This window comes from Orbicella franksi, chromosome 9 (assembly GCF_964199315.1).
Source record: "Orbicella franksi chromosome 9, jaOrbFran1.1, whole genome shotgun sequence".
NCBI lineage: Eukaryota > Metazoa > Cnidaria > Anthozoa > Scleractinia > Merulinidae > Orbicella > Orbicella franksi.
In genome coordinates, this window is record NC_138153.1 from 26229368 (window position 1) to 26257170 (window position 27803).

At 40.5% G+C, this 27803-nt stretch overlaps 1 protein-coding gene and 1 pseudogene across 2 annotated transcripts in view; one reads left to right on the forward strand and one right to left on the reverse strand.

Moving 5' to 3' along the window:
• Nucleotides 1-27803, reverse strand: part of LOC145498197 (uncharacterized) — a 358759-nt gene that overhangs the window by 158250 nt on the left and 172706 nt on the right. The gene's annotated exons all lie outside the window — the stretch shown is intronic.
• Nucleotides 11487-13117, forward strand: LOC145498195 (uncharacterized; annotated as a pseudogene).

Below are 27803 nucleotides of genomic sequence, written 5' to 3' on the forward strand. Positions count from 1 at the left end.
TTTGGAAACAATGTCTGTCAAAAGATTTGCTTTGTAAACATCAGCACACACGTCAGCAGCATACACCCATGGGCAAATAGTAGACGCTAAATTAACCAATCAGAGCGCGCGCTTTGCTTTAGTTATGTTATAAATCCTTTTAGAAACTGTCCATGGATGATTTCCACAACATCAGTGCCGTAAAAACACCGAGAGAACAGTGACCAATGCTCTCCATATGGCAACTCCTCTCCTGAACATTCAGCCATCTGTTGATGGTGGGGAGAGGCAGGGGGCAGGAGCCCGGGAGAATAGGGGGCAAGAATCTGGAGAGAAATGCAAAATGCTAATTTTTGTCATTCATTAAGGCTTCAAATACTTTCAAAAACAAGAACTGAAAATGTTACTGGACTTTCATTTAGTGTCTTTAGAGACTTCTAGGCCGACAGGCAAAGAAAAATTCACCCTTGGGCTCAAAATGAGGTCCAAAATGAAACCCTTTGACAGTGGTTACGTCATAGGTCATTCACTTGAAAGACATGGGTAAGAGTAGCAAGGCTGAAAACGAAGGAAAAGGAAATGCCCAAGGGGTGTGCAGCTAAATGACTAAGATGTGTTTTGAGTCTCTTAATTTACAGGGGGCAGGAGCAGGACGAACAAGGATGGGAGTCAAGAGATAGAGGTATGGGAAGTGGGAGGTTCTGACTCCGCTGTCTCTTCCCCCACTTGATGCAGTACCTTGTCCCTAAGTAAAAGGTAAAGTCTGCATAGAGCCAAGTGGCCCATCAGGCCAGGCTTATCTCAGGTTCTGTAGCATGAACTGACTAGGAGTATTTCTACTACCCCCTGCCGGATAGGATGCTAGTCGATCACAGGGTTACCCCCAGCATTATATTCACCAGTACCCATATGTACACCTTTGTGGAGTGAGGCACTGTGAGAGTAAAAGTGTCTTGCCCAAAAACACAACACAGTGTCCTTGACAAGGGCTCAAACACGGACTGCTCGATCCATTGCTGAGCGCACTAATCACAAGGCCACCGCACCTCCCACCTTGTCCCTTAGGCCTAACCTTAACCCTAAACCTAAAAAAAGGAGTCTGTAGATTTCAGTCAAGTTTATCTCTTTTATCACTTGTGTATTTGAGACAATTTCTAATTTCTTTGCTTTCCGCCATTCAGTTTACAGTACCAAAGCCTGATTTTAAGTGATTCGCAATTATTGACAGAACTTGTTTTTGCAACTTACAACTTCAGACTTTGCACAAAATTTCTCACCGGAGAAAAGCAATGTTGTAGAACTTAAGTGATGAACTAAATGCAATAAATATTAATTTGTAAGAAATGTATCTGTTCTTTAATACATGCTTTTGTGTCTAGTATCTGAGTTGGATGTAGCGAAGATATATTACCAATGGTTTGTAGACGACAGTAAGCGAATTCAGAGATACAGTGGCATAAACAAACCCACTTGTTAGCCAAATATCAAAGGAAAAAAAATAAATACATATAATTATATAATTTATTGCCATCAGGTGCTATAATGTCTTGTAATAAAGTGGTTACAAGTTAAGAATCTTACAGAAGGGAGGATGATACAATATTATGACTAAGGGGATCATAATTAATGTCATATTGATTCAAAGCACGTGATATGTACATGTCTGATTCATTAAGCACATACAATGTAAAAATAATTTATTTTGTAGTGATTGAGCAAAGCTCATCTGAATTAAATTAAATGAAAGGAAAAACAACAACAGTCAATTATTTATATCAGTTGATACACTGCACATATAAGATAGGGAAATAGAAATCGAAAAGCTTCAAATGACTGAGTAAACAAAATAAACTAGTGGGTTTCATTGAAGAGTTGATTACTGCCTCTCTGAAATGTTGAATGTCTTTTCAGCATCCAAAGTTGTGAAACTTGACCACATCCCATAAGTGGAAGCGGTTTCGTGTAAACAAATTCAGGTGTTTGGGCATTTTAAAATATTTAGTTACCTGTGCATACATGTACAAGGAAACGGTCTTGAAAATTTCCATGTACTATCAACATGTAATCGATGTAAACAAAAAAGACCTCAAGCGAGGAAAAATGATCTATGAACCGAACATATTGAGCGGTCTTGAATGTTTTCAGTATTTCCAGCGTTCGCTGCGGCCAACAAATCACAATATTTTCGATCTCTACTCCCTTCGCAAACGCCACCATTATATATAAATGTAGGCTTAAACAATCTTTAATGATAGAGAAATATCTTGTGAATGAAATGAACAAATGTTTTATTCTGACAGCAAACGGCAGGTACAAAAAAATTATTTCACCTGTTCCAAAAGGCGCAGAAAGTCAGAAAGGTGATAGAAACGCCAATCAAGCCAGTCTTTAAAGACAAATTCTTATCAAAGTTTCTTTGACGCGTTGCGAAATATAGTCTAAATGAACAAGCACCACATGTCGGCGCAAAGTGAGTGTGAATAAAACGGTCCCGACTTACATGTACCTTAACCACTTCATGCAAATTACACTTGCAATCCAACTAGTCTTCAAAATCCTTGCAAAAGCTTCATACAGAACCAATCTTCTGCTTTGCTGGATACCCATCGTGTCCATCGTTGTTTTCGACAATTCTGAGGCGAGGGCGACTGAAGCAACACGATCCAGGCTCGAGTCAGCAAACTACACATTACTCCACACAAAATGACTCCCCTGTACCCCTATTCATTACCGGAACATTGTTTGAGTATTAAAAACCCATTTAAGGACGTCAAACTCACCAATAACGAGAAGTATCAAGGATATTTTCGACCTTAAAACGAACCAAAATACTGATCTCGGAGAACTGATCGATCGAAGGACAGCACAGCCTGATGGTGGTGACCACTGACCAGTTACGGTGACGTCAAAAAACGTATTTCCGCGGTGTCGAAAACCGGTAACCTACGAATTGTATCTTTCAAGAATACACTCAGAAGTAATTTATAATGGTAATTGAACTGAGTGGAGTGCAATTTGGTCTGAAATCATACGCGTGATTTCAAAATCGAACGAGCGCGTAGCGCGAGTTCGATTTGAAATCACAAGTATGATTTCAGACCAAAATTGCACGACATGAAGTTCAATTGCCACTTTATTAGATCCATTTTGAAATCGCACAATTTTATCGCCTTAATTTTTAGACTTTTGGTGTATTGTTCCAGTAGCCGGTTTGTTAAAAAAAAAAGCGGAACCGGAAACACCTTTACGTCTCATTTGGTATGCAAAACGATGTCATGTGACGAAAACTCATCCGAGCATGACAAAGAAATAAGCGCTTCCGAAGTCAGAACGAAAATAGTCTGCCTCAGGTATAAAAGTTCAATTCTCGTCGCTTGAATCAATGATGGAAGGTCTTTCTTTCTTCTGTGATTGAAGCTGAGACTTTTCATTGTCTTTGGAGAAGGAATTTGAAGGTGCATCCTGCGTAATTCTGCGATGGATTTCTTTTGAGTTGTGAAACTCCCTCGAGTGCACGATGCCCAGTGGATGGTACGTTTTTTTTCTTTCATACCGTTTAATGGCATGATTTTAAGGGAGTCCAGCTCGTTATCATCTCCGTTTCTTTTTGTGACCTCGGCGAAGGACTCAATACTCAGGACCTTGTCAAGTTCTTGCGACGCCATTTGTTTCAAGATATTTCCAAGATGGCGGGACTAACACCAGCTTCGTAAGACGTTCATTCATTCACTGTTTTGTGGAGCGGGGTGTATTTTGACTTTGTTTATTCACAGCGACAGAGTTGAGCTCTTTTGTTGCTTCGTTTGAAACTACCAGAAACCTGGAAACATCTACCTTCTTGAGATGGCCCTGAATTTATTGTTGTGTGGTTTTCGTTTGTTTATGTTTTACTGGACTCGGTATCATACGGATTTTGAGCAGATGTTGAAGAAAAATCGCCAAAATATTCATCAAAATGGACACTGAAAGTTGGAAACTTCCATTAAAGTAGGTGTTCAGCCTGAAGGAGCTGATAATCGTCATTTTAGAAACTGTAATTAATTACATTCGTCAAGTTTTTTGGAAAAAAAAACCACAATAACAACAAAGTTTTGGCAATACTAGTTGCTAAATTCTCCACACAATGGCTTTTTCCCTTTCATTTTCCTGAAATGTTATTGTTTACTTTAAACTAATATTGAAATCTGATTTGTTGTTTTGTTTTACTGTCCCATTCTCAATGGCTGAGAAAAAGATGCGATTTAGAGCAAAAAATAGTGCGATTCATGAATAAATCGCACCATTGAGAGCCAATCAGATTGCAAGGATAGCCAGTGATTTCAAAATGGATGTAATAAAGGAAATAACCGAAGATTTCTCGGCTGGCTCAAGTCTTGAGGTAATTGCTGCATGCTTTACACTGTTCCGAACTGAAATTTTGTGTTCATTTTGTGTAAGGCGCGTTGCCTATTTACCGAGTGGAGACTAGGTCCGAGTGATGACATGTTGTAAACGAAAAAACGTGAGCTGGACGTTCGGGTCGAAAAGCAGATGAATATTGTTATAAATTTTGTTGCGTTTATGGAATAAATCGTTCATTTTCATGGTCTTTCGAGCCGGATATTGGATTTGGAGAAACAGTTTCGACGATTGGTCGAGCAAAACGAGAGTTGGATCCGTTTATTACTGCGAAGAAGTTGATTTTCGCATATCGGCGATTTGGCGCCAAACAAACCACATGTGTATTGCATCAGCACTTTGAACGAGAGGAACTTCTGTGAATGTGCAGACCTGTAATTGTTGCGATTATATGAGGTTAGTAAAATTTGTGGTCTTTCAAAATGTCGAAAGATTTAGAAGCTATCAAGAAAAAGAGAAAATTCCTGAGAAAATCTGTCACAGACACGTTGAAGTTAATCGACGAAGCCCTGTCACAACAAGATAATTATGCACGAGTTCAAGTGTTGAAAGATAATGTCGCAAGTAAGTGGAGTGACTTGCAGGAAGTGCAAGCCACGATGTGCACAATGTTAGAGGATGAAGAGATCGAGGCGGAATGTGAGAGCCATAATGAATACGAAGCGCGTGTAATTGAAAGCATGGCCAAAATGACAAGTTATTTGGCAAGTAAACAAGTTCCCAAAGTACAATTGTTAGGAAGCAATCCACCCGTATCCCAGTCGTCCTCTCAAGTACAAGTTAAGCTACCCAAGATTAATCTACCAACCTTTGACGGAAATGTTTTGAGCTGGCAACCCTATTATCAGTCGATAAAAGTTTCAGTGGTTGACAATCCGTCGTTGGCAGATGTCCAAAAATTAGAGTACTTGATGAGATCGCTAAAGGGTTCGGCTGCTGAAGCGGTGAAAGGTTTTGCAGTGGTACAAGCGAATTACAAGCCAGTTTTGGAAATCTTGAAGGAAAGATTCGGGCATGCAAGGTTAATACTTGATGCACATGTAAGATCCTTGATCCATTTGCCACGTTTGAGCTCTGATGATGCAACCTCCATGCGTAAATTCTACGATGAAGTGATAGGTCACGTTCGCTCTGTTGAGTCCTTTGGTGAAAAGTTTAATTCTGAAACTTTGGCTCCAGTTCTTGTGCCTCTAATAGTTGACAAGCTGCCAAAAAAAGTTGTGGAAAAATGGGAATTGGAGCTTAATGAGGAGAAAGCTAAACAGGACTGTGTGGAAGTGAAAATACTGTTTACTTTCTTGGAGCAATTGATAAGAGCTAAAGAGTCTTCACAGCCTCCTTCTCTTGATTCCAAAGCTCCGGCAAAGGAAAATCTTGGAAATCGTGAAAACCGTTTCAAGTTTAACCGGTCACAAAAATTATCCACCTCTGCATTATGTGCGGCAACGCAAGAGGGCAAGTGTGTCATTTGCTACAAAAACCATGGTTTGAAGTCATGTGTCACTTTTCTGTCATTACCTGTGAAAGAAAGATTCAGAAAAGCAACGTCTAAAGGCCTGTGTTTCCGATGCCTTGAACCTGGTCATAGAGCCGAAGTGTGTCAGAAACCTCCATGCAAGCATTGCCAAGGTAGACATCACAGTCTCCTGCATCAGGATTCAGCTCGTCCTCCCTTGGAAGAAGTCAAGGTGGAATCAGCCTCGGAATTACTACCCTCGTCGTCAGGTCCTGCTTTGCCGTCCTCAGTTGTGGCAAATTCTGTTGCAGTGAGCTCAGGTGGAAAAGTGATCCTGCAGACCATACCAGCTATTTTGTGTGGATCAAATGGGTGTTCAAAAGTTGTGAGATGTTTCTTTGATCCTGGTTCTCAAACGTCGTTTGTTCGGCAGAGTGTAATTGATGAGCTTGGTCTTGATGGGAAGAGTGTCAAAATTGCTGTTTCTGGATTTGGTGGAGAGGCCACCAAGAGCACTTTGCGGAAGAGAACTGCGTTTACTGTGGCACCTATTGACAAATCTGGACAGCCTCAATGTATTGAGGCACTTACTACACCAGTAATATGCCGGCCAGCTGAAGCTGTGGATATTCATCCAACAAGATGGTGTCACCTTCGAAACATAGCATTTCCTGAAGAATTCCCTAGAGAGGAACAAGAGATTGATGTGCTTATTGGCTTGGATTTCTATTATTCCTTTGTGACAAGAGACATTGTAAGAGGGGGTTCCCGTGAGCCAGTTGCAGTTCGCACAACTTTGGGTTGGGTCTTCTGTGGGCCAACAGGTGGTCATGGCCAAGAATGCACTGTGTCTATGAATGTTCAAATTAGTGTTGAAGAACAATTGAATGAAACACTTCAAAAGTTCTGGGATTTGGAGTCCATTGGTGTCAGACTTGCTGAAAGTTCAATTTCTACTACTCATGCAGAAGATGTGGTCTTGAAGAAGTTTAAAGAGACACTAACATACAATGATGGTCGCTATGAAGTATCCTTACCATGGAAGGAAGATTGCATTTCATTGAAAGATAATTACCGGCAAGCGGAAAGTAGGTTGTACAATCTAGAAAAGAAGCTGCTCCATGAGCCAGTGAAAGCTGCATCGTACAGAGAAGCGATTAACAAGTATGTTGAGAACGGTGTTGCTGAAGAAGTACCTTGTGATGAAATTACACCAACAGATGGGCGTCCGGTGTTCTATCTCCCTCATCATGCGATCATCAGGGAAGACAAGCAGACAACCAAGACAAGAGTTGTGTTTGATGCATCAGCGAAAGATAGCAATGGTGTCTCTCTGAACAGCTGCTTAGAGCCAGGCCCAGCATTACAGCCAGATATGGTCGGAATTCTTCTGCGTTTTCGAAAGAATTATGTTGGTATCATGGGTGACATAGAGAAGATGTTCTTGCAGATTCGGTTAAAAGAAGAAGACAGAGATTCACACCGGTATCTGTGGAGAGATTTGGACCCCAAGGCCACGCCTAAGATTTACAGAATGACAAGGGTCACATTTGGAGTTGTTTCCAGTCCGTTTCTTGCCATTGGCACTATTCAAGAGCATGTGAAAAGGTGTAAAGAAACATTCCCTGTTGCATCAAATGAAATCTTGAGGAACACTTATGTTGATGACTTTGCTTCAGGGAGAGACAATGTGCAGGAAACGCTGAAATTACAGCGAAGTGCTACTGAGCTTATGCAGAAAGCTGCCTTTAATTTGACAAAATGGTCAAGCAATTCATCTGAGCTTATGGAGGCCATACCAGAGAGGGACAGAGCAGCAGTTAGTCTTGTCAGCCTGGAAAGTGATCTAGCAGAAGCACATCCAATCACAAAAGCATTAGGATTAAAGTGGAATACACTTACTGACAACCTTGTCTTTACAATTGATGTGGACATTGTTAAGTCGAGATCAAAGACAGTGTACACTAAAAGAAAGGTGGCGTCTTTAGCAGCAAAGATATTTGATCCGATTGGTCTAATCGCACCCTTTTCAGTGAGGTCAAAATTAATTCTTCAAAGCTTGTGGACCAAGGGTGTTGGATGGGATGAGGAAATTCCCATGGAAGTCTCATCGAAATGGAATCAGTGGGTTCAAGAGATTTCTGAACTTGGACACCTTCAAATTTCTAGATGTTACACTGATTTGCCATTAGGTCAGAACCCCAAAGTAGAGCTACACGCATTTGGTGATGCGTCAGAAGTTGCTTATGCCTCTGCAGTTTATCTGAGAGTTGTTTGTGAAGATGGAAGGGTATCTACCAGTCTTGTGATGTCCAAGACCCGAGTGGCTCCTGTAAGGAAGATTACCCTACCGCGCTTAGAGTTGATGGCTGCTGTAATTACTGCTAGACTTTGCACCTATGTCAAAGGTGCAATAGATTGTCCCATTAGCCGCATTGTTTGTTGGACAGACAATTCTTCAACGTTACACTGGATTAGAGGAGCAGCCTCACAGTGGAAACCATTTGTTGCTTATTGTGTTATTGAAATTCAGTCGTTGCTGGATCCCAGTGTTTGGAGGTATTGTCCAGGACCGCAGAACCCAGCTGATCTACCTACCCGAGGTTTATCTGCAAGTCAGTTACGAGAGAGTCATTTGTTGTGGAAAGGACCCTCTTGGTTGCAAGAGTCCGAAAAAGATTGGCCCGAGGATTTAAGGTCAAAACCCTCCAGTGAAATTGTTAACCCAGAGAGGAAGAGTAAAGCTAGTGTCAGTTGTGTTGTGCAACCCAAAGAGCCGTTTATTGACTTCACAAGATTCAGCAAGTATAGTCGCTTGCTAAGAACTGTTGCTTGGATCAGAAGATTCGTTAGCAACTCAAGAGTGAAAGAAGAGGAAAGAATTGACAGCCCTTTAACTGGTTTAGAGATACAAAATGCAGAAGAATGGTTGATATCTCATGTACAAGAAGCAGGTTTTCCTGAAGAAATTGCGTCATGTAAACAGCATGGTCCAGTGAAGGACAGCAACCTTGCCAATTTAAACCCGTTTATGTGTCCGACTAGTCATTTTCTTCGTGTTGGAGGAAGAATTCACAAGTCACTGTTGCCAGAAGAGGAGAAACATCCTATTATCCTGCCTTCTAACCATCCTGTTGTTAAGTTGTTAATTGATGATATTCACAGCCGTGAACTACATGCTGGAGTTGAACACACTTTGTCACTTTTGCGACAGAGATTTTGGGTGATCAAGGGACGATCGACCGTCCGTCAGACACTAAGGAACTGTCTAATTTGTCGCCATTACCAAACAAAACCCTTTGGTCAGCAGATGGCACCACTTCCTGAAGACAGAATTAAGCCTGCACCACCGTTCACTAACGTGGGTCTAGACTTTGCTGGTCCTTTGTATTTGAAAGACAGTGGTGAAAAAGTCTATATCTGTTTATTTACATGTGCAGTTACCCGTGCAATACACTTGGAGTTGGTATGTGATATGACAACTGAGCGATTTCTCCTTGCTCTTAGACGGATGATTGCAAGAAGAGGAATGTGCAGCATTATTTGGTCAGATAATGCAAAAACTTTTAAGGCTGCTGACAAGGAGCTACAGCGATGTTGGAGAGTATTGGAATCAGACCAGACCCAAAGTGCTTTGTCTGAAAAGAAGATTCAGTGGAAGTTCATTGTGGAAAAAGCCCCATGGTGGGGTGGCTTTTATGAACGTCTTGTAAAGAGTGTCAAGACGCCACTGAAGAAACTATTTGCCAAAGCAATGTTGGATGCCGAGCAGTTAACTACTATTTTAGCTGAAATTGAAGCACAGCTGAACAGTCGTCCTCTTACTTACCTTGGTGCAGACCCTGATGACTACAGTGTGATTACCCCTGCACAGATTTTGATTGGCAGGAATCTTCAAGCGTGTCCGACTAAAGACACTCATGTTTCAGAACAGACCTCAAGAGCCCTCACCAAACGTTTTCAGTATCACCAGAAGCTTGTAAATGGATTTTGGAAGCGTTGGCATGCAGAGTACCTAAAATCCCTGACACCTCTCAAGAAATGGTACAAGATTGGTCGTGAAATCTGCAAAGGTGACTTGGTCCTAGTAAGTGAGGATCGCGTAGCTCGGGGTCAGTGGTCACGTGCACGAGTGGAAGACACCCACACAGGCCGTGACGGTCTTGTCCGGTCCGTTACCCTGCGGACCTCATCTGGAAGTCTTACCCGTCGTCCAGTACAGCGGTTACACCTGTTTGAAAGCTCTGATGCTGACTTAGCTGCTGAACTTAATTGAACTTTATGAGACCTTGTTGAACATTTTAGTTGAACTCTATTGAACTTGGTTGACAAGTTACATGTAGTGATGCACTCCCTGCATCGGGCGGGAGGATGTTCCGAACTGAAATTTTGTGTTCATTTTGTGTAAGGCGCGTTGCCTATTTACCGAGTGGAGACTAGGTCCGAGTGATGACATGTTGTAAACGAAAAAACGTGAGCTGGACGTTCGGGTCGAAAAGCAGATGAATATTGTTATAAATTTTGTTGCGTTTATGGAATAAATCGTTCATTTTCATACACGAACACTCAAAAAGACATATGATGTGAGAAAGAACTTTGTAGTGTTTCCGCCGATAAGATGCCGCAAGCCGCAACTTTGCGATAACATTGATGCTAGTCCCGCTTGATCTTAGACATCATCATCAAAGATGGTATTTTTTTTCCTGTGAAACGTCCTCCGCTCGTAGGTGATCCAGTGTTGGGTCACATTTTAGGTCTGTACGTGCAAACAGACCATTAGTAATCACACTGGAACACAATATTCTCCTTAACTACTCTGATTACTACAGCAAGACATCTATAAAATTGTATCTGCTTTTCTTTTTTTCAATATGCACAATGTACATTTTAAAAAAAACAGATTTAATTTGATGTTGTTCTGTCGTTTATTTAAGCAACAGAGTACTTTTTCCATGTTCACATAGCCTCGTCTATACACGAGGGGAGTTGGAAGAATTCAAAACAGTTATGCAAACCCTTGACTTCATCTCAGGTTTGTCTAACTTTCAAGAATTCTCCCAACACCCTGAATGTTTAGATGAGGCTGTGTAAACATGGAAAAAGTACTCTGTTGCTTTTATAAAATATTTCTGAAAAAAATGCACAAATTTAAAACATCACAACAGTATTTACATACTCTCATCTAAACACACTTATTATATCTCTCAGTTAAGACACATGCTGTGATTGGTCAATTTAGCAAGCCATATTCTCCTGTATGGCCCGCTAGAATTTAAAGTTGGCTTTGTTGCCAAACTGTTTCGTGATTTATCGCCAAGTGTTCTTAACTTTTATGGCAAGTGAAAGTTTAAAACTTTCTTATACTCTGAATTGTGTAATAAAGCGTGTTAATGACTTAAAAGCAATTTCAAACTGATTCGTTTTGCTTTTGAGGTGCGTCAGAAATTTGAAGCATTTCCAAGTCCGCGTCAATAGAAATAGTTTCCCAACCCGTCAGGCAACACAGCAGAGACATAATAAACATCTTACTAACCTCGTCTTCACGGTCCGTATTGTAAGTTACGGATCCTCGTTTTTTCCCCATCGATTAATGGCACGTGCGCTTCACGCACATAAATTGAAGGGGGGAAAGGGGCCATAAATCGAAGGGGGGGGGAAACTTGGTCCGTAACTTACAGTATGGACTTCAAACTCGGTTAGTAAGATGTATTTATTGACCAATGAGAATGTGCATAGTATCTCAGTCATTTTATAAAGGTTGACATTCATGTTTTGGTTTTCTCCAGCTGAATTAGATAATGGACTGAAATGAGTTTCTTTTGCAAGTGATCAGAGATAACAGGCACACACTGGAATGCACAAGGAATTTGCTGGCTTATAAAGAAGTCTATGTGAACTTTGTTAATCCAGTTAATCAGCAATTACAGCTCTTCATGTTGCAGCAAGACATGGAGATGTTGAGCTTATAAAATTGCTGGTTTCTTTTGGGGCTCATGGTGGAACTGTAGATCTTATGACAGCTTTACATGAAGCATACCTTGGTGGTCATCCTGAGGTCGTCGATGTCCTGATTGCCGAAGGAGCTGATGTATGTATTACTGCTGTATTAGTGTTAACCTCAGTGGGTTTGAAAATAATAAACTCGTAGCAAACAATAAATCTCTGTCGACAGACTAATTGCTGTTATAATAGCCTGCAAATATGTGCAGCTCACTCTGCATGCAGCTATCATGAATGTCTCAATAATTTAGCGGCAGTGTCATTTGAGATGGCTGTAAGGTAAGGGAAAGTCTGCATACGAGCCAAGTAGCCCATCAGGCTAGAGCTAATATCCCGGTTTGTATAGCATGAAGCGACTAGGAGTATTTCTACTCCTCCCTGGATGGGATGCTTAAGAAAAATCACAGGGCTACCCCCAGCATTAAGTTTGCTGGTACCCATTTATACACCTAGGTCAAGAGAGGCACTGTGAGAATAAAGTGTCTTACCCAAGAACACAACACAATGTCCTGGGCCAGAGCTCAAACCTGGGCCACTTGATCCGGAGATGAGCGCAATAGTCACAAAGCCTGTCAGACCGTGTCTCCCACTGTATCAGGAGGTTAATCTGTGTAGTATTATCGTCTTTTTTGACAGACACAGCATAGCCAGACATGTAGGGACTGTGATGTCAACCTAAAATGATCATCTGGGATCTTCAATATCGCATGAGAATGCCTCTTTTTGACCCCAAAATATGGCAGACCAAAAACAAGGAATTTAAAAAAAACAGCTTCTAAAGATTGAACTATAGCACTGGGACAAACATGACAGAAACATCCTCATCCTTCCAAAAAATGAAGAAAAATTTATTGTGAACTGCTAGACTGTTACGCTACCTTGAAAATGATTTATAGCTTACATGGTGGTTTTTCCTTAATTTTTACAGGTAAGTGCACGTAACATAGATGGAAGTACCCCACTGTGTTTTGCTTGTGCCACAGGATCGGTTAAGTGTACACATCCGTTAATAGAAACTGGGACTGAGGTGAATCCTTCATTGACACGTACCTTCCCACCCCTACATGAGGCAGCGTTAAATGGACACATTCACTGCCTAGAAATACTAATGCAGATGGGTGCTAACCCAGAGAAATCCAAGAATCAATTGGGAATGGCTTTGCATGTCGCTTGCCTTTGAGGTTACATGGAATGTGTGAGAATTTTACTTAATTCCGGGGCCAATCCTAAGCAATCAAAAGACATCAAGCTCCTTTGCACACTGCAGCTCTGTGCATATATGAAGACTGTACCTCACTGCTTATAGATTACAGAGCAAATGTTCACCAGAGAAACTCGCAGAGTAAAAGACCTGCTGACTTAGCTACTGATAGAGCATGCAGAAAGATACTTCAGGCTAAAGCTGGTAAATAAATGAAACTAATAAAAAAAAAGCTTTCACCCTAGTAGCCCTAAGTCTGTTTTTTGTATCTACAAAAAATTCTAAGGGGGACCCTCTTAACAGCACTTACTGGGTTATTTGTTTGTTTATTTATTTATCTATTTATTTATTTATTTATTTATTTATTTATTTTATTGTAATTTTTTATTTTTTCTCAGTTTCTGTGTTAAGGTTCTTTTTCAAAGAAAACTGCAAATAAACAGGAACAATTTGGGAAGAACTTATTTTTCTCTCAGATATGTCCCTCAGCCAGCTGCTCATTGTTCATTGAAAAAGAAAAGGGTTCCCATTAAATCTGCGTCTCAGAGGTATAAATAGACTAAAGTCAGATACCCAAAATACAGACTCTGGTAGTTTTAAGGGATGTTGTCAACAGTCTCATCTACTTTTATATAGGACTATTCCACCCCACCCCCCCCCCGTCCACATCCCTATTCCCTAAATATCAAGTCAAAGTCTTGTTTTACAATTCTAAATGAATAATGAAATTAAGTTTCCATTCATTCATTCATAACTTTAAGGGGTTCGCCGCCTTCAATTAATTCTTTATTGGGACAAACGCTTGACTGAGTTTTTCACTCGCTTAATTCGTTAACTAAGGCCTTTTTGGAATGTATGCTTTCTCTCTTCCAGGGGTTCAATTTGATCACACAACATGAAAAGTGCTATTTAATAGCAGTGGCGGATCCAGACCTTGAGCTAAGGGGGGTGGGGGGGGGTAGTTTTGCTTTGCTTGCCCTGCCAGCTATTCTTCCTTTTTTACTATTCCTTTTTTTACCATTTTTTTTTACTATTTTGTATTTCTTCTTTTTTTATTCTAGTAGTTATTTACAATATTAAATTAGTTAGGTAGTTAGGTTTATTTAAATTAAATATTGTATAGTCCTGAAGGAAATACCGTGTCCAAATAAAGATTTTACCTTTACCTTACCTTACCTTACCCAAAATAAGGTTGGGGGGGGTGGGCCCCCCAGGCCCCTCCCCTAGATCCGCCACTGAATAGATCTTAATACTGAGCAATTTTATTCAAACTAAATCGGAGACTCGTTCGATTTTGTTCCGCTCGGTAACAGCAGACTATTAGAACTCGCGCGCTTTATTTCCAGCTCTTGGAATACAGTGGAACATTAGAACAAACATTTTAAAGTATATGTCTACTTGCGTTCTGATATCACAAATGCCGTTCTCTTATTGGCTACTCTACTCACTATCTATTCTTCGGTAGATAGTGAGTAACCGTTGGTGTGCGGTTGTTAACAAAATGGCGGCGGTATCTTTGCGTTTTCGAAGTGTCTTCAAAAAAAATTTAGATGAGTTTTCAACGAACAGCTTTATAACAACAACAACAAAAGTTTATTTCTACTACTGTAAACAACTAAAAGAATTTACAAGATTATAATTATAAATAATTAAATAAATAAACCGTACAGTACATACAGTAGTGGGACACCCACTACTGAAACACTGAGATTAATCGCTCTCAATTGCCATGCTGCGCCCTCGTCAACTTATCACGCGATAGAGATCTCGAGCTCATAATCTAATTTTAGAAATCTTCATAAAGTTATGACGTTGCTTGTATTTCGGAACGCCATTAACAAGGTGTTTTACGGTAAAAGACAGAGCTTTTTAACCGCGCGGCCATGGGCCGAGCGCGGTTCTAGGTTTACCCGTGGTTTATTTTTTTAACCGCGCGGCCATGGGCCGAGCGCGGTTCATGGTTTACCCGTGGTTTTTTTAACCGCGCGGCCATGGGCCGAGCGCGGTTCATGGTTTACCCGTGGTTTTTTTTTTTTCGACTTCGGTGCGAGCAGACCCAAGCTTCCACTCGGCCAAATTTTGAGTCACGCAACCTGTGATGTTTACTCGCCAAAAGCTGTTGAAACAATAAATCTCATCTTTCGCGGGAATAAATTAAAAACCCAGCGCTCGTCAAAAATTATATTTTTTCACCAGAAATTTAGCTCGGAACATATACATATTTATATTTGTTTGAATCGTAGATGAAATGACCTTTTCCGGATATTTTTTCCTTGGGGGTCAACCGAAACCTCAGATTACAAAATCACGCCGAACCCACATGTTGCAAAAAAATCTCTTCAAAACCCTGACTTCAAAGCGATATAACACTTCAGCGTTAATAGCTACCACACATCGGCGGACGGTAAATCTATTCCTTAACAATCCAGCTTTATCGTGTTAAAATTTCAGCGAAATCGAACAAAACCAGAATTAATTAGAATTTTTTTGTGACCTCACTTCCCAGACTTGTCCTAACAAAGGAAGCAACGGTCGCCCATAGCAACCGAAAGACACGAACATAACAAAGCCGACGTTTCGGCCAAAAAACTCCACAATTATCGCCTGAGAGTTTAAACTTGAATGGGAACATCTTTTTCGAACCTTTTTCAACTGATTTAGACGAAAGACTGGCCTCGGCGGGCTACAAAAACGACAAAGAGAAAAAACAGAACAAGACAGCAGAACAAGCCGATAATATTTCATCGCATGGCTTTCGACACGAAAACGAAAATACAGCTTACTTCTGGATAAATTCAGCCTTAGAAGCCAGCAACCGGTCCCAAATTACTTTCTGTATCCTTACAAATGTCCTGATTTCCATCTCCGAAAGATTTTGCCCCAATTTTGAGCAAATAAACATTTCGCCGGCGGCGACCGCCATTACGGTGGCTTGCATACTAAATTAGCTAACTTAACAAAATTCTCCCGAGGGGGGGGGGATACGACAAATTTGGTGAGAATCAAAAGTAACGCCAATTTTCTGTCACGTTTTCAATCTGTGGTCACTGGAGTGACCAAAATCGATACATCGGTCGGGATAGGGTTTTTTTATGACTTGTGTGACTACTTTGCTAGCCCTTTACTCGTGGAAAACACCAATTAAATTTAATCATGACTTTTAAGAAAGAAAGCTGTTGTTAATAGTGTTATTATTGTGTCGTTGATATCGTTCATGCCCATACATATCCCGAAGAAAGTTCTAGATTAAGACCATTAAGTCATCGGAGATTTGTCAACGGCTACCACTGATGGTGCAATAATACAGTTTGTGTTGATCAAGTGATGTGATGTCTACAGAAAGAAAAGAATCATCAATGACTGCTTTGGAATGTGCACTGCGTTCCGACGGTAGTGCTAAGCGAACAGTTAAATTTTAAAAGCGCGGTTATAAGATCTAACAGATCTTCTTGTTTTTTTCGACTTCGGTGCGAGCAGACCCAAGCTTCCACTCGGCCAAATTTTGGGTCACGCAACCTGTGATGTTTACTCGCCAAAAGCTGTTGAAACAATAAATCTCATCTTTCGCGGGAATAAATTAAAAACCCAGCGCTCGTCAAAAATTATATTTTTTCACCAGAAATTTAGCTCGGAACATATACATATTTACATTTGTTTGAATCGTCGATAAAATGACCTTTTCCGGATATTTTTTTCCTTCGGGGTCAACCGAAACCTCAGATTACAAAATCACGCCGAACCCACATGTTGCAAAAAAATCTCTTCAAAACCCTGACTTCGAAGCGATATAACACTTCAGCGTTAATAGCTACCACACATCGGCAGGAGGTGAATCTATTCGTTAACAATCCAGCTTTATCGTGTTAAAATTTCAGCGAAATCGAACAAAACCAGAATTAATTAGAATTTTTTTGTGACCTCACTTCCCAGACTTGTCCTAACAAAGGAAGCAACGGTCGCCCATAGCAACCGAAAAACACCAACATAACAAAGCCGACGTTTCGGCCAAAAAACTCCACAATTATCGCCTGAGAGTTTAAACTTGAATGGGAACATCTTTTTCGAACCTTTTTCAACTGATTTAGACGAAAGACTGGCCTCGGCGGGCTACAAAAACGACAAAGAGAAAAAACAGAACAAGACAGCAGAACAAGCCGATAATATTTCATCGCATGGCTTTCGACACGAAAACGAAAATACAGCTTACTTCTGGATAAATTCAGCCTTAGAAGCCAGCAACCGGTCCCAAATTACTTTCTGTATCCTTACAAATGTCCTGATTTCCATCTCCGAAAGATTTTGCCCCAATTTTGAGCAAATAAACATTTCGCCGGCGGCTACCGCCATTACGGTGGCTTGCATACTAAATTAGCTAACTTAACAAAATTCTCCCAAGGGGGGGGATACGACAAATTTGGTGAGAATCAAAAGTAACGCCAATTTTCTGTCACGTTTTCAATCTGTGGTCACTGGAGTGACCAAAATCGATACATCGGTCGGGATAGGGTTTTTTTATGACTTGTGTGACTACTTTGCTAGCCCTTTACTCGTGGAAAACACCAGTTAAATCTAATCATGACTTTTAAGAAAGAAAGCTGTTGTTAATAGTGTTATTATTGTGTCGTTGATATCGTTCATGCCCATACATATCCCGAAGAAAGTTCTAGATTAAGACCATTAAGTCATCGGAGATTTGTCAACGGCTACCACTGATGGTGCAATAATACAGTTTGTGTTGATCAAGTGATGTGATGTCTACAGAAAGAAAAGAATCATCAATGACTGCTTTGGAATGTGCACTGCGTTCCGACGGTAGTGCTAAGCGAACAGTTAAATTTTAAAAGCGCGGTTATAAGATCTAACAGATCTTCTTGTTTTTTTTTGTCGGTGACCAGACACAGACCTCCGCTCGGCCAAACTTTGAGTCACGGAACGTGTGATGTTTTTCCGCCAGAAGCTGTTAAAACATAAATACACCGACAATTTTACGGATATTGTTTTCTTTTTTGTGGGTAAAATATATTTTCTTTTTTTTTTTAATCAAAGCGTTGGATTTAAAGGGAATAATAAATACGCTGAAAAAAGGTATTATGTCAGCCATGGAATGCGCTGACGTTGCAGCTTTCACTTTCGCTACGTGACAAATAAGATCGTGTTTACTTTGCAAGTTTATTTCGGCAGAAGCGACGGTCATTAATTTATTTGTAATTTTGCCAGTATTTCTTGCGGTTTTAGGCAAATGAAGTAAATCCTTTGACTGTTTCATCGCAGCGAGTTCATAGATCGGAAGCAAAATTAAATATTTGCAAGCCAAGCAAAGAACGTGTCAGAACGTGCGAAGATTACGTCATTGATAGGGAAATAACCACCGTACTAAAGATAGCCGTAGATAACGCAATTCTTGAATTATGTGACTCGTGTGACTTCTTTGCTAACCCTTAACTCAAGAGAAAAAAACAGTTAAATTTAATCGTGACTTTAAAGAAAGAAAGCGGTTGGTAATAGTGTTCGTATCTTCATGCCCATACATATCCCGAAGAAAGTTCCAGATTAAGACTATTACGTCATCGGAGATGTCACAACGGCTACGACTGATGGTGCGATAATAGAGTTTGTGTTGATCAAGTGCTGTGATGTCTACAGTAATCAATGAATCATCAAAGATTGCTTTGGAATATGCACTGCGGTGCGACTGTAGTACTAAGAAAACAGTTAAATTTTAAAAGCGCGGTTATAAGATCTAACAGATCTTCTTGTTTGTTTTGCCGGGAAGAGTGCATCAAGGACTAGAAAAATCTTGTCACCACTGAATAACAATATTAAAAATGTGTATACAAGTAAGGACTTGTTTAATCCTATTTAGCCTGGGAGCTCAGTAAGGGTCAGTAAGGCTTTGCGCTGCATTCCACGGTACTGGAGCGTGACGTACTGAACCGACGCGTCGAATCTGTCGCACATCACTTTTAAAGAGGGGGTCCTTTAATTATGCAACATTCAGGTACATTCACTTAATCCCTACAAAGATTCGTTCAGTACATAAAAGCTCTCTCATTTAGACTTAATTTTCCAATCAGCGTCATTGATCGGGGTGGGAAAAGAAACGTCAGTATCGGTTTAACAAGGTCGTGATCGACTCGCAGGCCAAAGAAAGAAAACTCGTTAAACGGGATTAACAACACTTACATTGTCTTTATAGAACTTGTTTTCTTTTAATCCAAATGTTTGACGTCACGTTTGGTTTTCATTGCTGTTTTACACTGAAGAACATTTTCTTTTTTTAGCCAATGACATCTGTATTTAGGCATCCTTTACATATCTAAGAAAGGCAGTGCCATCTACACTTTACCACGCAGTCTTGTGTCTCTTGTGGATCCATTTAGACACACTACTGCTGCCTCATTCGGTCTACGAGAATCACGTTTTGACCTTTATGATTATATTCTCGGATGTGTTAAGAGTTTGGCATGCCACGGGATCAAATTCTCAGAAAGAGACTGACTAAAAGTGTTATTTAATAGGAATATTTTAGGAGACTTCTTTTAATGTTCGGTTAATTGTTTCATTTCACCAAGATCGCGCACAGAGTTCTTGTTTCCGCAACGAATATCCTCGAAATATCCAGAATATTAAAGGTATGTAAGTGAAAGAGTTGTAACATGTTGTTTACAAGGTATAGTATTCGAAGCGGAACAACAGACGTAAGTTTTTCGCTCGCTCAATTCAGTGACCAAAACCAGAAGCACATCATCTCATAGCTTCTCCTAAAACCTATTGGAATATATGCTTTCTCTCTTCCAAGGGTTCATTCTGATCAGAAAACATGAGAAGCCCGATTTTCCAGCTCTTGGAATACAATCGGACATTGAAAGAAACCTTTTTTAGCATAAATCTTCTTGCGTTCCGATTTATCACAAATGCCGCTCCCTTATTCAAAACAAGCCCTAAGAAATACCAGTTCTAAAACAACACATTATCTCCTGTCATTATTTTTTCCGCTCAATACCCTAAAAGATACCACAAAACCACCCGCTGTGGACCTTTTAAAGCTGAACACCCAAAGAGTAACCAAAACCGCTTTTTTAACCCCTAAAAGGTACGACAAGCACTCGTGTCCTTTTATATGGAAGTCTCCCCGGCGGGGGCGGGGGGGGGGGGGAACTGCCATCGTTCAAACCACGCGAACATCATTATTCGACAAATACGTACAGACTTCCTAACCGGTATTACAAAGTATATATATTTAACATAGTTCTCGTGTGCTATCCTGATGTGTGGAAAAAGTAATCTCTAGTGAAACGTCGCAGTAAATTAAGTTTGGACAAAAGGCAGAAGATTTTCTTAAATATGAGGACCGTAAATCAAGCCCATAAATTTCACTGTTTTCCTTTTTTGGTCAGATAAAATAAGAAATTAGAACAACAAGGTGATGATCGACTTGCAGGGGAAGAAAGAAAACAGGATTGATAGCACTTGCTTTTATAAAATTTGTTTTCTTTAAACCCAAATTTTTGACGTCACGCTTGGTTTTCATTGCTGTTTTGCAGTGAAGAATATTTTCTTTTTTCGTCAATGATATTTTTATCTGAGACTTTCTTTTCATGCATTTCTAAGAACGCCCTCTAAACTTCATCACGTAGTCTTGTGTCTCTCATGGATCCATTTAGACAAACTACTGCTGCCTCATTCAGTCTACGAGAATGACTTTTTGACCTTAATAATTATATTCTCGGATGTGTTAGGCGTTTGGCATGCCACGGGATTAAATTCCCAGAGAGAGACTGACTAGAAAGGTTATTCAGTAGAAATAATTCAGCAGGCTTCCTATTATTGTTTGGCAAATCGTTTCATTGAAATCGTGCACAGAGGTCTTGTTTCTTCAAGGAATATCCTCGAAATATCCAGAATACTGAAGGTAAGTGAAAGTGTTGTAACTTTCTGTTTACAAGATATTCGAAGCGGAACTACAGACTGTAGTTTTTCGCTCGCTCAATTCAGTGGCTGACCTATTGGAATATATGCTTTCTCTCTTCCAAGGGTTCAGTCTGATCGGAAAACATGAAAAGTTCGTATTAGTAGATCTTAATGCTGAGCAATATTATTCAAAATTAATCGCAGAGTCATTCGATTTTGCTCCGCTCGATAACAACAGAACAATAGAACTCGTTCGCTTTATTTCCAATCGAACATTACAGCTAACAGTTTTTAGTATAAATCTACTTGCGTCCTATCACGAATGCCGTTCTCTTATTGGCTACGTTCACTATCTACAGTATTCTGTTCTAGATAGTGGGAAGCCTAGCAGTGTGCGGTTGTTAACAAAATGGCGGCGGTCTCTTTGCGTTTTCGAAGTGTCTGCGAAAAGAATTTAGATATGTTGCAAAAGAATAGTAGATTTATACTAAAACAATGAGATTATTCGCTCCCGATTTCTACGCGTGACAGCTGACTCCACTGGGCTGCGCCGGCTCGTCAGCTATCACGCGATGGAAATCTCCAGCTCATAATCTAATTTTAGAAGTCTTTGTTATGCATAAAGTTATGAAAGTTGTTTGTATAGAGTGCGTAACGCCATTAACATCGTGTTGCAGGGTAAAAGACAAAGCTTTGTCTATTTTGCTAAGAAAAGTGCATAAGGACCAGAAAAATCTCGGGCTGCGCCCTCGTCAACTATCACGCGATAGAGATCTCGAGCTCATGATCTAATTTTAGAAATCTCCATAAAGTTATGACAGTTGCTTGTATTTCGGAACGCCATTAACAACGTGTTGTAGGGTAAAAGACAGAGTTTTCTTCTTTTTTTTTTGCCGGGAAGAGTGCATCAAGGACTAGAAAAATCTTGTCACCACTGAATAACAATATTAAAAATGTGTATACAAGTAAGGACTTGTTTTATCCTATTTAGCCTGGGGGCTCAGTAAGGGTCAGTAAGGCTTTGCGCTGCATTCCACGGTACGGGAGCGTGACGTACTGAACTGACGCGTCGAATCTGTCGCACATCACTTTTAAAGAGGGGGTCCTTTAATTGTGTAACATTCAGGTACATTCACTTAATCCCTACAAAGATTCGTTCAGTACATAAAGCTCTCTCATTTAGACTTAATTTTCCAATCAGCGTCATTGATCGGGGTGGGAAAAGAAACGTCAGTATCGGTTTAACAAGGTCATGATCGACTCGCAGGCCAAAGAAAGAAAACACGTTGAACGGGATTAACAACACTTACATATGTTTATAGAACTTGTTTTCTTTCAATCCAAATGTTTGGCGTCACGTTTGGTTTTCATTGCTGTTTTACATAGGCTCGATTACCAGCCGCTGTTCGGGAAAAGAGCCCGCGCTCCTCCCCCGAACTCACGGCTGGACTCGTGGACTTGGCATTGTTAATTTCAACCAATAAGAAATCTGCCTGCCTGAATCGAGCGGGCTGCATAAATTAGCTTTCTCGCAGTAGCAAAGGAGTTGTGCGATATGAAGTGCGATCGCATTAGCGGGATATTTAACCAAATACCGTCAACTGATGAAACCTTGCCTGATGTAAACCATAGTGGCATATACAACACGCAAAATAGTCAACAGACTTATACGTTAGCATCTATATTTGAATCATGTGGTGCCAGAATATGAGATAACGAACAAAGTAAACAAAGGGAGGGATAAACGCAAACATTGATTTCAAGAAACAAGAAACTCAGTCAAATTGATGTGTACCTTAGTCTTCTTGAACAGAAGAAACACCAGTCTCTGGCGAAGACGCCAGACAAAATTAAATTTTTAAATGAGCCAAAGTAAACCGAACTAGCAAAACATAAACCTGGTGTCAACACCTTGCACACCAATATGTGTGACCTTTGACATGACAGTTGCTATAGCATAATCAAACAGCTCTGCAATACTTTAAAAAAAAAAAAAAACACTCTTCTATAGAACACAGCATGTAATGCCCTTCCGCAACAATAATGTGAAACAAAATAGGTTGGAGGGCCAAAGTTAAAAGAAGTGGCGAAAACGCCACAAATTTTACGAGCCGTAAGCGTCGTGTGGGCCTGCCTATGATTGTCATCAGATGACATTTCCGGCCACCTGAAGCACCGCAAGAAGTACATTATGAAGTTACGTCACAGACATGCTTTGCCGCTCACGCGTCCAGCCGTCTCTTCTCGGGGAGGAACGTAGACCGGACTCGAGAAAGCGGCGGAAATCGAGCCTATGTTTTACACTGAAGAACATTTTCTTTTTTTAGCCAATGACATCTGTATTTTAGACATCCTTTACATATCTAAGAAAGGCAGTGCCATCTACACTTTACCACGTAGTCTTGTGTCTCTTGTGGATCCATTTAGACAAACTAATACTGCCTCATTCAGTCTACGAGAATGACTTTTTGACCTTTATAATTATATTCTCGGATGTATTAGGCGTTTATCATGCCACGGAATTAAATTCCCAGAAAGAGACTGACTGAAAAGGTTATTTATAGGAATATTTTACGAGACATCCTTTTAATGTTCGGTTAGTTGTTTCGTTTAACCAAAATCGTGCACAGAGTTCTTGTTTATGCAACGAATATCCTCGAAATATCCAGAATACTGAAGGTATATAAGTGAAAGAGTTGTAACTTGTTGTTTACAAGGTATAGTATTCGAAGCGGAACCACAGACTTTAGTTTTTCGCTTGCTCAATTCAGTGACCAAAACCAAAAGCTTATCACCTCATAGCTTCTGCTAAAACCTATTGGAATATATTCTTTCTCTCTTCCAATACAAGGGTTCACTCTGATCAGAAAACATGAAAAGTTCTATTTTCCAGCTCTTGGAATACAATCGAACATTAGAAGAAACATTTTTTAGTATAAATCTATCACAAATACCGTTCCCTTATTGAAAACAAGCCCTAAGAGATACCAGTTCTAAAACAACACATTATCACCTTGCATATTTTTTTTCTGCTTAACACCCTAAAAGGTATCACAAAAGCTGCCGCTGTGGACCTTTCCAGGCTGAACACTCTAAGAGGTAACAAAAACGTTTTTCTAAACCTAAAAGGTACGACGAGTACCCCCGTCCTTTTATATGGAAGTCCCCCGCCCCGGGGGGAGAAAGACAGCCATCGTTTAAACCACGTGAACATCATTATTCGACAAATACGTAGAGACTTCCTAACCGGTATCACAAAGTACATATATTTAACATAGTTCTCGTGTGCTATTCTGATGTGTGGAAAAAGCAATCTCTAGTGAAACTTTCGCAGTAAGTAAAGTTTGGACAACAGCCAGAAGATTTTCTTAAAGATGAAGGCGGTAAATTAAGCCCGTAAATTTCACTGTTTTCCTTTTATGGTCAGATAAAATAAGAAATAAAACCACAAGGTGATGATCGACTTGTAGGGGAAGAAAGAAAACAGGATTGACAGCACTTAACTTGTTTTTATATAACTTGTTTTCTTTCAACCTAAATTTTTGACGTCACGCTTGGTTTTCATTACTGTTTTGCAGTGAACAATATTTTCTTCTTTTTTCGTCAATAATATCTTTATCTGAGACTTTCTTTACATGCATGTCTAAGAACGCCGTCTAAACTTCATCACGTAGTCTTGTGTCTCTTGTGGATCCATTTAGAAAAACTACTGCTGTCTCATTCAGTCTACGAGAATCACTTTTTGACCTTTATAATTATATTCTCGAAGTTAGGCGTTTGGCATGCCACGAGATTAAATTCTCAGAAAGAGACAGACCAGAAAGGTCATTCAGTCGGAATAATTCAGCAGGCTTCCTATCAATGTTCGGCAAATTGTTTCATTAAAATCGTGCACAGAGGTCTTGTTAACCGCGCGGCCATGGGCCGAGCGCGGTTCTAGGTTTACCCGTGGTTTATTATTTTTTTTTAACCGCGCGGCCATGGGCCGAGCGCGGTTCATGGTTTACCCGTGGTTTTTTTTTTAACCGCGCGGCCATGGGCCGAGCGCGGTTCATGGTTTACCCGTGGTTTTTTTTTTAACCGCGCGGCCATGGGCCGAGCGCGGTTCATGGTTTACCCGTGGTTTTTTTAACCGCGCGGCCATGGGCCGAGCGCGGTTCATGGTTTACCCGTGGTTTTTTTAACCGCGCGGCCATGGGCCGAGCGCGGTTCATGGTTTACCCGTGTTTTTTTTAACCGCGCGGCCATGGGCCGAGCGCGGTTCATGGTTTACCCGTGGTTTTTTTAACCGCGCGGCCATGGGCCGAGCGCGGTTCATGGTTTACCCGTGGTTTTTAACCGCGCGGCCATGGGCCGAGCGCGGTTCATGGTTTACCCGTGGTTTTTTTTTTTTCGACTTCGGTGCGAGCAGACCCAAGCTTCCACTCGGCCAAATTTTGAGTCACGCAACCTGTGATGTTTACTCGCCAAAAGCTGTTGAAACAATAAATCTCATCTTTCGCGGGAATAAATTAAAAACCCAGCGCTCCTCAAAAATTATATTTTTTCACCAGAAATTTAGCTCGGAACATATACATATTTATATTTGTTTTAATCGTCGATGAAATGACCTTTTCCGGATATTTTTTCCTTCGGGGTCAACCGAAACCTCAGATTACAAAATCACGCCGAACCCACATGTTGCAAAAAAATCTCTTCAAAACCCTGACTTCGAAGCGATATAACACTTCAGCGTTAATAGCTACCACACATCGGCAGGCGGTAAATCTATTCCTTAACAATCCAGCTTTATCGTGTTAAAATTTCAGCGAAATCGAACAAAACCAGAATTAATTAGAATTTTTTTGTGACCTCACTTCCCAGACTTGTCCTAACAAAGGAAGCAACGGTCGCCCATAGCAACCGAAAAACACCAACATAACAAAGCCGACGTTTCGGCCAAATAACTCCAGAATTATCGCCTGAGAGCTTAAACGTGAATGGGAACATCTTTTTCGAACCTTTTTCAACTGATTTAGACGAAAGACTGGCCTCGGCGGGCTACAAAAACGACAAAGAGAAAAAACAGAACAAGACAGCAGAACAAGACGATAATATTTCATCGCGTGGCTTTCGACACGAAAACCAAAATACAGCTTACTTCTGGATAAATTCAGCTTTAGAAGCCAGCAACCGGTCCCAAATTACTTTCTGTATCCTTACAAATGTCCTGATTTCCATCTCCGAAAGATTTTGCCCCAATTTTGAGCAAATAAACGTTTCGCCGGCGGCGACCGCCATTACGGTGGCTTGCATACTAAATTAGCTAACTTAACAAAATTCTCCCGAGGGGGGGTGATACGACAAATTTGGTGAGAATCAAAAGTAACGCCAATTTTCTGTCACGTTTTCAATCTGTGGTCACTGGAGTGACCAAAATCGATACATCGGTCGGGATAGGGTTTTTTTATGACTTGTGTGACTACTTTGCTAGCCCTTTACTCGTGGAAAACACCAATTAAATTTAATCATGACTTTTAAGAAAGAAAGCTGTTGTTAATAGTGTTATTATTGTGTCGTTGATATCGTTCATGCCCATACATATCCCGAAGAAAGTTCTAGATTAAGACCATTAAGTCATCGGAGATTTGTCAACGGCTACCACTGATGGTGCAATAATACAGTTTGTGTTGATCAAGTGATGTGATGTCTACAGTAAGAAAAGAATCATCAATGACTGCTTTGGAATGTGCACTGCGTTCCGACGGTAGTGCTAAGCGAACAGTTAAATTTTAAAAGCGCGGTTATAAGATCTAACAGATCTTCTTGTTTTTTTCGACTTCGGTGCGAGCAGACCCAAGCTTCCACTCGGCCAAATTTTGAGTCACGCAACCTGTGATGTTTACTCGCCAAAAGCTGTTGAAACAATAAATCTCATCTTTCGCGGGAATAAATTAAAAACCCAGCGCTCCTCAAAAATTATATTTTTTCACCAGAAATTTAGCTCGGAACATATACATATTTATATTCCTTTGAATCATCGATGAAATGACCTTTTCCGGATATTTTTTCCTTCGGGGTCAACCGAAACCTCAGATTACAAAATCACGCCGAACCCACATGTTGCAAAAAAATCTCTTCAAAACCCTGACTTCGAAGCGATATAACACTTCAGCGTTAATAGCTAGCACACATCGGCAGGCGGTAAATCTATTCCTTAACAATCCAGCTTTATCATGTTAAAATTTCAGCGAAATCGAACAAAACCAGAATTAATTAGAATTTTTTTGTGACCTCACTTCCCAGACTTGTCCTAACAAAGGAAGCAACGGTCGCCCATAGCAACCGAAAAACACCAACATAACAAAGCCGACGTTTCGGCCAAAAAACTCCACAATTATCGCCTGAGAGTTTAAACTTGAATGGGAACATCTTTTTCGAACCTTTTTCAACTGATTTAGACGAAAGACTGGCCTCGGCGGGCTACAAAAACGACAAAAAGAAAAAACAGAACAAGACAGCAGAACAAGCCGATAATATTTCATCGCATGGCTTTCGACACGAAAACGAAAATACAGCTTACTTCTGGATAAATTCAGCCTTAGAAGCCAGCAACCGGTCCTTACAAATGTCCTGATTTCCATCTCCGAAAGATTTTGCCCCAATTTTGAGCAAATAAACATTTCGCCGGCGGCGACCGCCAATACGGTGGCTTGCATACTAAATTAGCTAACTTAACAAAATTCTCCCGAGGGGGGGGATACGACAAATTTGGTGAGAATCAAAAGTAACGCCAATTTTCTGTCACGTTTTCAATCTGTGGTCACTGGAGTGACCAAAATCGATACATCGGTCGGGATAGGGTTTTTTTATGACTTG